Source organism: Periplaneta americana, chromosome 7 (assembly GCF_040183065.1).
Source record: "Periplaneta americana isolate PAMFEO1 chromosome 7, P.americana_PAMFEO1_priV1, whole genome shotgun sequence".
Taxonomy (NCBI): domain Eukaryota; kingdom Metazoa; phylum Arthropoda; class Insecta; order Blattodea; family Blattidae; genus Periplaneta; species Periplaneta americana.
The window spans coordinates 26,430,204-26,443,333 of NC_091123.1; positions in this window are offsets into that span (position 1 = coordinate 26,430,204).

Below are 13,130 nucleotides of genomic sequence, written 5' to 3' on the forward strand. Positions count from 1 at the left end.
AAACTTGCAGCACTGAATTTTTTGTAATCTTTCATCAGAACACTTGATATATCTTAATTTTGTGAAGTTCGCACTAATTTTATTTTATATTTTGATTTCTGGACAAAGTGCTAATTTCTCTAGACTTTAATTTTTGTGTACGTGTATCTGAGCTTTAAAATTTGTGCTGTAAATGTTGGTGATTTAATATTGTCTCCAGTAATGGAAAATCTTTGTAGTTGACATTCCTCAGTGTCCACTTGCATTGTTTCGTCTTGTATTTCTAATTGAAATGCCAAGTTCCTGTGTTAATACTTGTGATTATATAATTTACAACGTAGGTTCTCCGATAATACACACACTACTTCAATTTGTTAACTTTATAGGCAGTTGTGCCTAGTATATTAGGAAAGAATGTGTTCATCTATTAATGTTGGCTGTGCTGAAAGATTTCCTTAGACCTAAGAGGCAAATATTGATATAATATCTTAATAAAGGTTGTGTCACACACTTTCACAACTTTGAAACTTCATAATTCGTGATCACAACCTTGCACAATGCAGACATCATTAAACTGTGGGCCAGCTTCAATCTTTTCTTGTGAATATGCTCATGCTAATTATTAAAATAGTATTTAATTTTGTTCCATATTCTGTATTTGAATTATTAGAAATTATTCTAATACAGGGTGTAACTAAATTAAATACCCAAACTTCTAGGGATGATAGAAGAGACCAAAACAAACTTTTTTGTTAAATGACCATGGGTTTGAAAGTGAATTATTGAGTGACAAAACCAGAAACTGTACTGTAAGGAATAAACATACTACAGTTGTAACATTACTTATGACACTCATGCTTCAAAAACCATTTCAATTTGTAATCCTTCACAAAAACTGTTCAAAAGTGCGGGCTCCTGCTTCAGTACAAACTCTACAATGACGTGTCATTACCTGTCATACACGTTCAAAGACTCCAGGTATGTGCTGTAGTCAGCAGCTACAAGCACCAGAGCGATGAGCTTGTCTTCTGATTTAATTGGAGTTTCGTACACCAGGCTCTTCAAGTGCCCTCACACACAAAAGTCAAGTGGGCTGAAGTCAGGAGAACGAGCAGACCATCCAATGGTCCCACCACGACCAATCCACTGCTCATCGAATCTGTGGTTCAAATGTAACATAAACTAAGTGCATATCTGTTAATTCAGCCAAAGTGGACTGTTCCATCTCTCTACTCTCAATGAACAATAACGTACAGCGTGGTCACAGCACAAACATTGCAATTTGACGTCATGGCGTGTTTATTGATTAATGTATGATGATTTTGAAGCATGAGTGTCATAAGTAGCGTTACAACTGTAGCCTTTATTCCTTACAGTACAGTAGAGTTTTTGATTTTGTCATTCAATGTAATTAGTTTCAGACCCAAACGTTTGTTTTGGTCTCTTCTATCATCCCTAGAAGTTTGGGTATTAAATTCAGTTACATCCTGTATAATGGGTCACTAGACCTAATACATGGAAGGAAGATTATTGTTTTCTTTGAAAGTACATTAAACACTAAAAATAATTAAACATTAATGCGAAGTTATAAATAATTATAAATTTACGGAACTGGAATAACAGATTATGTATGTAGGGGTATACAGAAAAATTAGAGTATGTGACTTGGGCTTTGAAATATCACATCCTCAATAAACGGAACTTAATGTAACGAAATACCATCATTTTACTGAAATATGGGGCTTTCTTTTGTATGTGATTTTTTTAGAGAGTTTAAATCAATTGTGGTATGACAACCCATGATGAGTCAAGACATATCAGTCAACTGTTGGACTGACGTTCACATGCCTCAGCAGAGGTGAACGATCATCCAACCAATATGGGGGTAACATGTGAACTGGGTTTTGCTATCTAGTGTAGCTCTCCAAATTCATCATGATGCTAGATGGGCACCAGTCCCATGCACTAGCCGAAATTTCATGAGAAAATTTCTTCCTCACGAGGACTTGAATCAGCACCCATTCCATAATGTGAGTCCAGGCATGATCCCTTAGACCACGACGCTACAGGATTCATTACAAAGAAAATAATCTTTAAGAAATTGTTTTAAGTCCCAGTGTGTATTGCAAAATAAAATTTTTATTTTCGGCTTTGAAGATTATGGTAAGCGTATAATACAGATATAAAATAAGACTATCTTGTATGTTAGTTTTACTGAGAATGATTCATTTTATTATATGGTCTAATTTAATGCTACTGATAACCATACCTACCGAAAATATTTTGGTTACCACAATAGTATACCGACATTTTGTTTAGTTAACAATTCAGTAGCTTCTACTTGCAGATCCTCTTTACCTGAATGCCATCGAATTAATGCCTCTTCAAGATTTGTACTCTCAAATTTGTGACGTTTGTTGCATAAAATTAATTAATAAGTAGGCAAAAACCTTTGAACGTCTTCTTACACTCTATGATGTCATCATTACTGTAACAGAAAAACTCTTCTACTCATTTCTGATATAACTTTGCCTTAACGTTTTAAATTTTGGCATTGTAACACAAATGCAGTAGAAATAATGTATTACTATTCGTTTGCTCTTGAAATATTTAGCAAAGTGGAATAATGTATTTTTTATTTTGATGGAGAACCATTAATTTATATATATATATATATATATATACATATATATATATATATATACATACATACATACATACATACATACATACATACATACATACATACATACATACATACATACATACATACATACATATAAAATTAGAGAAGCTGACCATTGTTGGCATAATTTGTGAAATTCTCACTTATTTCTCAAACCCTCCCTGCAACCGGTGTATGTGATTAGGACTTTTCTTTTATCACAGATTTCAGTTTTTAAATTGTTACTTACTTACTTACTGGCTTTTAAGGAACCCGGAGGTTCATTGCCGCCCTCACATAAAAGCCCGCCATTGGTCCCTATCCTGAGCAAGAATAATCCATTCTTTATCATCATATCCCACTTCCCTCAAATCCATTTTAATATTATCTTCCCATCTACATCTCGGCCTCCCTAAAGGTCTTTTCCCTCCGGCCTCCTAACTAACACTCTGTATGCCTTTCTGGATTCCCCCATAAGTGCTACATGCCCTGCCCATCTCAAACGTGTGCATTTTAAATTGTTGGTAAATAAAAATGACACTGACTGAATGACATTCAGAATTTAGAAAATGTAAATAAAAATGTAAGAAATTACAAGCAGAAATGATAACAAAAAGCCATTTCATGAAAAAGACAAAAATAAGTAGAGCATATAAAATTTAATGAGAAAATTATAATGTTTAATAATTTGCGTGTATCTCCTTTCAGAGTTTCAAGATACCCACTCACTGGCACAAAAAGTGAAACACTTCAATTTTTTTTTATGTAACGTATTCATACAAATGACTATGTTTGCGAGTAGGAAACTATTGAATTGTTAATTAAACGAAATGTCACTAAAACGTCGATATACTATTGTGGTAACCAAAATATTTTCGGTAGTTATGGTTATCAGTAGTATTAAATTAGACCATATAATAAAAAGTAAGAAAATTAAAGTGTTTTGCTCTTTGTGCCAGTCAGTGTATATTAATATGAAATAAATAATTTTCTACGAATACATTATCTACTGATACATTTCAGATTCTTTGAAATCAGGCTTGAGTTCGATTACTGCTTGGACTAATTACCTGGTTGTGTTTTTTCCGATGTTTCCCCAACCAAAGCAGATGTCATATAATTAATCTATGGCGAATCCTCACTAAATACAAACTCATCACCAGTTCCATTAAACACTAAGTACAGCATCATTAAATAAATTTTATAATTTTGGCTTGTTCCACATTTTAAAGCTTCAATACTGATATAAGATCTATGGAACACAATAAATGAAATGAAATGTTGTTCTTCAGTGCTTAGCTATCATAGCAGTGAAGTCATTACTTGTCTTACAGTCCAATAATTTTCGGATGAAATGTAGACAGTATTGTATTCATTGCTCCAGTTGTCTTGCTAAATTACTATATTTATTCAGTTAATTTTGAATACGTACTTTTACAGTCACTTTGAAGTTTTTGCTCTGAAATGCATTTGACATATACTAGCAACTTCAAAGATCACAAAGTCCAGCTCTCTTGCTTGCCAACTTACTGGTATTCCATTGCCTGTCCCTTTGTTTTGATATGCAGCATTCAGGGGCGGACGCAGGATTTTTTTTTCGGGGAGTGATTTGTGGAGATAGTAAAAATGGAGTAATGAGAAATAAATTTATATACTCACTATTTGTTTCCGAGTCAGAAACATACAAGTTGGCCTGAGTAGCGTAGTCGGTATAGCCTTCTGTGCTCGAAGTTGCACATTCTACCCCAACCCAGCTCGATGGCATTTAAGTGTGTTTAAATGCGACAGGCCTCATATCAGTCGATTTACTGGCATGTAAAAGAAGTCCTGAGGGAAAAAATTCCGGCACACTGGCGATGCTGATATAACCTCGGCAATTGCGAGCGTTGTTAAATAAACCATAATTTTTTTATTTTAACGTTTAAAATGACTGCAATAGAAAAACAATGACAGAATGACGTTTACAGAAGAAGGCGACGAGGCTTCTTAGACAGTTCATCCAGTACTTCATGAGCTTTTACTTCTACATTTTTATGTACTGTATTACATCAAGGCCAGTCCATTTAATCTGTCTGTTCTCATCGTGCTCCTCAAGTAAGTCTTCAAATACCGCAATGTTGAGAACGACCATTCTGGTGTTGCTGTAGTTACAGGCAACGTGCAGAAAAGTTTCAGCGCCTTGCGAGTGCAGGGAAAAATAATTGCATTGCACCTGTTCAAAGATGATATAAAATCAGTAGGTATTAATTGAAGATTTTTCTGATCAAGGAAATTTCTTCTCCACATCTTCAATTCATTGAAGAAAGACTGGTGATACATCAACATCATTGGGCCACTGATTTACTATAGCCTCAACAGCAGTTTCTAAATCTTCATCTGATGCTCGCACTATGTTTTTAGGCAGCAAAGTTTGTATGGACTTTAGGATTCCCTTATGATTTAAAAACCTATCCTTGAGCTGAACAATGAAATAGTCTAAGAAGAGAAGGAAAATTAAAAGCCTAAAATACTCTTCATGACTCTCTGACTTGAAGTAAGAACGCTGTGTTTGTCTTCCTGCAGATTTTGGAATTTATCATTTTAGCAAAGAGAATTGACGTGGAAAACTCTCTAATTCCTATGTACATTCACGAATTAAAATTAATATTATTTTTGTTTCTTGTTTCGTATTTTTCTCAAAATTTCGGGATGGGATATATCCCCTTAATCCCCCCCCCCTGCATCCGCCCCTGGCAGCATTGATATAATGTCTTACTTGGTGTCAGAAACTATTTCTTTGCTCAGTAATTATTGCGAAATAAAACGTTCTCAGAAAAAGTATCACAGAATATATTAGTCTTATTTTGACTTCTGCATTACACTACTAAAATTGTTTCACTAATTTTCGAAACATTCTGTGTACATTTGAATTCTTGCAGTAATCTAGAAGCACCAGAATATATTAATGTGCCGACTTTATAAGATATTACACTTTCTGATTATTAACTGAAATATACGTGTGAACTTTCTATTGATAGGTCAGAAAGTTATTGCATGGGATCTAATGGACAAACGAGTTTCTACTGTAAACAATACAATCACATGAGTAAGTAGTGCAACTGGTTCTGTAACATTTGAAGTGCTGCAGAACTGGGAGACGTATAACACATTCCCTTTTGTTTTGTTCACAGTTACCATTTACAAAGAGTGAATATTATTGTATTATAAAAAAACAATGAAAGTGGATCTTTTTTTTAACACAAATGGTCACTATTTCTAGTTGTTAGAGAATGAATTAAATGTACATTTCTGCTGTACTAGCTGAAAAAATGAACACAATTGTAATGTATGGAGAAAAGATCTTTGTGTATAAGAGAACAGTTCTGATGGTCGTTATCTCTCTGATTAATAAAAATTTGTTTATTTATTATAACTTAAAATTACATAAAAACAGAAACAATGAATCAAATAATTATGATAACTGTGATCAGTAATGAGGTTGATGATGCTTATGTAACTGATGATGTTTGTAATTTAATTTAAGGGATTACTGAAAAGATTAGTAACTTGGAAAACATTCAATTCTCGTATATATTGTATTGTAGCCAAATTTTTAAGTTTTCTGGGATATAAATATTTCTGTCATCTTTCAGAACATTCATATATAGAAAAGTATAATTAAATGCTAGTCCAGCCATGTATAATATTAAATTGATCACAGCGTATAAAAAAGATGCGTTTTATAAGCCATTTAAGATGTTAAAGTACACACACTACACTTTTTATAGGTTTTGTAGAAGATTGTTTTGCTATCTATGTTAACATTTGAGTCATCCTTGATCCGTTGCTGAAAGAAAATAATGTCCGATAATTTTACTTTCGGTAATTCAAGTTTCCACAATAAATTATGGTACTGTAATAAAAATAATATTTTAACTATTAGAAAGCCTGAACAAAACACAGTTTTAGTAAAAGCTTTACCAAAGTAACTGAACTTTTCATTACCAAGTCCTATAATATTTCTCCATCTATCATTGTGGAATTTAGTTTACAGCATTGACATAACAAGGGAGTGAATCGTCTTGAAAGGTCTGCAGTTCTAAAACATTTGCCAATTCACAATTCAAACTTTAAACAAAATGCCTTTTAAACTACGATGCAACAATGGTTCGAATCCGTTTAAGTGTGCAAAACAGTGATCAAGCAGCATACATTCAAATCTATTATTGTATTTGATATGTAAGGATTTAAGGTATTTTTGAAGGATTGTTGATTAATTAAGGAAATTCGATTTTTCTTAATTCAAGAACATTTTCTTCACTGTCATTTTTTCTTTTTAGGTTTTGAAGTCCCATTCAGCAACTTTTTGATTAAATATATATGGCTCCAGGAAACATGAAATGTAAAATTACATCGACATTTAGAATTAGAAAGGAAGGAAGAAAATACGTTAAAAACCTAGAAATCTCAACCTTAGCTATTTGTTATTACATAAATTTTATTATCTTGTATTAAAAAAGAAAATGAACAAAAATATATTTTAAAAAAATATTAGCTTACTGTATGTAAAGATCATCAACAAAATTGGAAAATAACTGACAATTAACACAATGCAACAGTAATAATAGCTCCAAAACTATAAATATTTATAGACTGAACTTGGATAAAGATGATTATAAATTATACGAATTTGGTGAGGTTTTGATGAACAGAAAACAATAAAATAGCTGAAAGAGATCACTAAAATAGTAACTTGCTGATACAAATGAGAATTACAGGATGTTACTTATAGATTTGATTCCGAGTTTCTGTAACAAAGGACAGTATCAACAAAAGTAATTTTTTTTTATGTTCCTTAAATATTCTAGATTATTATCAATACATGAGAAGAGGTAAAGCATGTCTTAAAAATTAATGCAATGGTGCAGGTTTTTGCAACTCACCCGCTGTTGATTATAATTATTAATAATATGTAATATCTGCTTTTTATTTTATCCAGTTGTCATTACATAAATAGCTGAAGTATTATAAATAATAATGGCGGTAAGATAGCATGTAGAGAAGATGAAGAATCCATTCAATTTTGATCAGAAAAAATGAAATACAACCATGAAGTAATGTTTCATATCAAGATGATGCTGGAAACTGACATTTTTCACTTCACAATGTGGATGAAAAGGATATTAATTGCAAGACTGCATTCTGATCAAGAATGCACAGAATAATTTTACATAATGTTTTTTTCGTTGAATGCATAATTTTTTAATGTCTAATATATCAGAGGGGACAACAACCATCATACTGTCACAGGCTGTGAAAAGGGTTGTATGATTTCTCATTTTGTAACAAAACTTGGCACAGAGGACTTTTTATTAAGATGTGTGGAATGGAAAGTGTGTTGGTGTATTGATGGTGTGACATACAGAGGTTGCTTGGCGAAAACATTATTGTATGATTTGAGGCTTTCTCAGCGTTGGTTCGCTAATATGTTTTTGCGGGATATCAGCCGAGTTAAGATATTGGAATGCTCCAAGCTTTCGACTGCTATCTCTGCAGCCATCTTCAGGGAAGTGATGTCCGAACAGAAAGTCGAAAGGTAATATAGATGTTAGGCTGTCTCAGGTGAAATGGGATTGGTTGGCGGATTGGCCAATCCGGGGCCGGGAATTGTCATCTCTCGTAAGCTCCGCCCCTCCCGGGATTCCTGTGTGAAGTTTGGCGGGCGGCGAGCCCTGTTCCGCCGGTTGGAATCGGTTGCCGTCCTCGGTCCGTGATCTTCATGACCTTGATTGTAAGAGGGCCTAAGTTGGTCCAAGGCCGGTGTCCATGCCTGACTGAGCTGGAGTCCACTGTCTCTGTTAAAGTTGTTTTTCTCCAGCTTGATCTCTATGGCCTCCTTGATTGTACGATCCCAGTAGTGGCTTGATTTGTTAATGACCTTGGTGTGGTCAAACAGTATTTTATGCTCCTTTTCTATGCTGTGTTGCGCCACTGCAGATTTTTCCGGGTAATACAGCCTCAGGTTCCTCTTATGTTCTTTGATTCTGTCTTCTATTGTGCGGCCAGTCTGCCCTATGTATACTTCGCCGCACTCGCATGGAATCTTGTAAATCCCTGGAGTCCTTAAGCCCTGACTGTCTTTAACCTGACGTAGATGACTCCGGATCAAGGAGGCCATAGAGATCAAGCTGGAGAAAAACAACTTTAACAGAGACAGTGGACTCCAGCTCAGTCAGGCATGGACACCGGCCTTAGACCAACTTAGGCCCTCTTACAATCAAGGTCATGAAGATCACGGACCGAGGACGGCAACCGATTCCAACCGGCGGAACAGGGCTCGCCGCCCGCCAAACTTCACACAGGAATCCTGGGAGGGGCGGAGCTTACGAGAGATGACAATTCCCGGCCCCGGATTGGCCGATCCGCCAACCAATCCCGTTTCACCTGAGACAGCCTAACATCTATATTACCTTTCGACTTTCTGTTCGGACATCACTTCCCTGAAGATGGCTGCAGAGATAGCAGTCGAAAGCTTGGAGCATTCCAATATCTTAACTCGGCTGATATCCCGCAAAAACATATTAGCGAAAACATTATTGTAATTCCGACTACCGTACAACATTTTTGTTGTTTCTTTTTGTGTGCTTCTATTCTCGTGTCAGAGTTAGTGAATTTCTGAGTAAGTAACTGCAGAACTTCATATTAATTTAAAAAGCTTTCCCAACCCTTTTCGAATTTAATTGAACTGATCAATTCCTTAACCTTGTATAAAATATATTGAAATACATTCATTGCACTGAAAGAATTTCTTTGAGTCATGTTCTAATTCAACATTGTCTATAAATTTAGTGAGAATTCAGATAAGAAGATACAAGATCATAGGTAGTTGGTTATAAAATTTGTCATTGCCATATGCTAATTTAATTGTATGGCAGTTCTACACTTTTTTTTCATTATTATTAATAAGTCAGATTTATCACTTAAGTAGAGTGAATATTAATGTTTATAGAAAACACTACATGCAATATATAAAAATTAAGTCAAAAAATTTCGTCATAGTTTGAAATATTATGTGGAGCATTTGAGAATCCTTTACGGAAACTTAGAATTGTGAAGAACATAGTTTGGGAACCACTGGTCTATGTGTGCGATTTTCATTTTGCTCCCCCCCCCCCCCACATAAGTATCAGAAAAGTATTTTGCCAAATTTCAGCATGATATATTTCTCCTTCAAGCTGAAATAGTGAAGAAGAAGAAAAAAAAAAAAGAGAGAGAAAACTTTATTTAGTTAATAGTTCTCCTTCACACGAGTAGTTTTCTTTTTTTTCTTCTCCTTCTTCAACTCCTTCACTTGACAGCACTGTTTCTAGCTTTAAAAAATAAAATAAAACTCAGAATTTAGCTTCATTGTGTACGTATTACACTAGTTAAATCTGTTCACTGCATCGTACATAAATTGAATTCTATCCATTGTAAATTCAGCTATTTAAGAGACTCGTGATTTTGATGCCTAAAGTATTCTCTTTAATTCCTTGCCTGCACCTTAAAATGTGAAATAACTTATTTCTTTTAAGCTCGCTCCTGTTTATCAGTAGTTAAAAAATATAACTAAAATCAATAATAATATTCATTCTTGATTCGCACACTTCTAACACTTGTACATTATCACTAATGATAATTAAAACTTGTTCAATTAACAACTTTTTATTTTATACTTCACCTTAGTTACTAGTTTCGGTGTGATTTGTAGCCATTTTCAATTGAAAATTGAAAATCACCCCACAACTAGTCACTACTGGAAAGTACGATATCAAGTTTCATAAGTTAACACAGTAAAATATAAAAGTTGTTTATTTGATAAGTTTTAATTATTATTAGTAGGGCTCGGATTTTTAGAGAAAATATTGATTTTTTTTATTTGCTAAAAATCTGAAAAATATGTGACAGAAAAGGAAAAATATTTAATCATGTTCCAGTTATTTTATGTGAATAATATGCAGTACTCACAGTATAAATTACACTGTCTCACCAACTGTTGAAAAATTACAGTATACAATGAGATTCATCCCCAAGTTGTCCATCACAAATGACTGACATTTATTGCAGAACACTGCCTTGTACTGGGAAAAAGGACGCCCTGGCCATTGAAAAACAACATGCGAGACATGTTTATGATTGAAAACGAAAACAGAGACAGATGATACTTTTGAAATTATAATTGCTTCCTGAAACAGCATTATGAATCAGACACTCCTAAATGTCACATCAGTGTTTATGTGTGTTACAATACAATTTTTTAGTGGTGACAGCTCTTATCGCTTGTGGTGAGAGAGCAGACTGCAGTTCCACAAGTCCATAGATAGACAATTCCGAGAAATAGTTGCCAGCTGTCACATCTAAGCAACTGCACTGAACATTCGGATGATGATTTGATGAATATTTAATTTTTACGTGTTTTTATATGACCTTGTCCGAAACTTAAAACGAGTTTCCATATTACAGTGCAAATAAAATATTTATTTATCTAAGAATCCTAGCCCTAATCATCACTAATAGTAATAATAATAAAAAAAATTCGTTCTGTTTAAATGCAAAGTGTCAGGATCTTCATATTATTGTATGTTGTTCATTATTTCATCGTGAAGGGGTCATAGCTGAAGTTTGGTAGAACATATTTGTATTATGAGTGTAAAAGTGTGTGTGCTTGGATGTAAGTATAAAATGTTTGAAAGTTGATGTCCGGTATTTTCAGAACAAATTGAAAGAGAAATTTCATAACATTATATTTGAACAAACTTTTTAAACTCTATCAAGGAAGTGTTAATTGTAGTAATTTCCTTCATAGAATAAACTTGGCAACAATGTACTGTTTGTCCGAGTGGTTATGTCGCATCCCAGTTTTCCCCACCCATTTATGCTTGCGCCTCTGTAAAGGCTAGTGGCTGGGCTGTTAGGCGCTTTCCTGAAAATATTTGTTGAATGGAATTGGAAGTCTACATAATTTTATACAACTGTTTAAAATAATCTACTAAAGAAAAGGTCTCCATTAAGTAAGTAATTGACACATGATTTGCCCTGTTTTGACAACCCTGCAATATAACCACTCAGACAGACAGTATCTATTTTGATTATGGATTGATGATCCTATTTAGAACTCTGGAAATTATTTTTGTATATTCATCTTTAATATTTTTCGGAGCAATATCATTATCAGTAACAATGTAATAAGCAGTTAATTTAATATGGACGCAAAGTTAGGAATATGGTAGGATTAAATATGATGAGTTACTGAACCATATATGAGTAAGTTATTGTCCAGGAAAGAAATGAAAATCACCTTGCATGGATTGTGTTCACCTGATTACTAGTGTGCGAGAATAAGAAAAGATGGTTATCAAACTATACTGTAGTTTATAAACATAACCTCTAAATGGGACAAGGGTTATCACAGTCACTGAAGTAAAAATTAGAACAATCAGAAGATTTGTCTGATCGTATTGTTACGTGAACATGTTTGATAGGTTAAGTGGATGATAATATTTGACACCAACTTTCAGACAGTTGTAAACTAGAATACATTGTTGTAGCAGAGTATATGTAACATTTTTTTGTTTTGTTTTTTATCCCTGCTTTGCAGATTTTTAAATCTGTAAAAGGGTTAATATTTGCACATACAGTTACTCTTCCTTTTATTGCTTTTCTTTGAGATAATATTTTACGCACTTCCATTCCATTTTATAATCTTTTTGTTGCTATATTTACCCAGTATTTATTTTAAATAAACAGAAAATTAACATTATTTTGTTGTATTCTCTGTTGTTTGTCCAATGATGTGAAGATACATGACTTAATTAGTTTCGGTATGGTTTTGTTGTCTAGTTGTGTATTTGTTGTAAGTTCGAAGTTTATGACAGTCACCATTCAGTTAATACCTACAACTAATATTAACATTTCAATATAAATAGTATTTTCCTTTGCTGCAGTAAATTAAGTACTCTGTTGATTAGAGTAATTGACTTGGGAGTGTTTTTGTTAAGTGTATTTCAGTAGAGATGGATACTTGCCATTTGATGCACACCACATATCTTCACTTCAGAGTAACATACTGCATTGTGTAACATTTATCTTTACAATTGTACGATTATTTTGATTCTTATGTGTCATATTTTGTTGAAATACTTTTCTTCATACTGAATTTCTTATATGAATCCCTGTTTTCCTCAAATTATGATCATTATAGTTCTACAAAGTGACACTAAATTAATATTATATATGTAAACATAATAATATTTTAATATACTGTTATTTAAAGAGGAACAGCAGTACATTAGATATAAATTAACTGATAAATATTCTACATTTTGGAAGAATTTTGGCTTAAGACATTTGACTTCGGTACCGTATATAGTATTACTTTTCTTCATACATACCTCCCTGTCAGCAATTATTCAAACTGTGTAATTAGTTTGGTTGATGATAGGTCTACTACTGAGTGACATAAGAATTA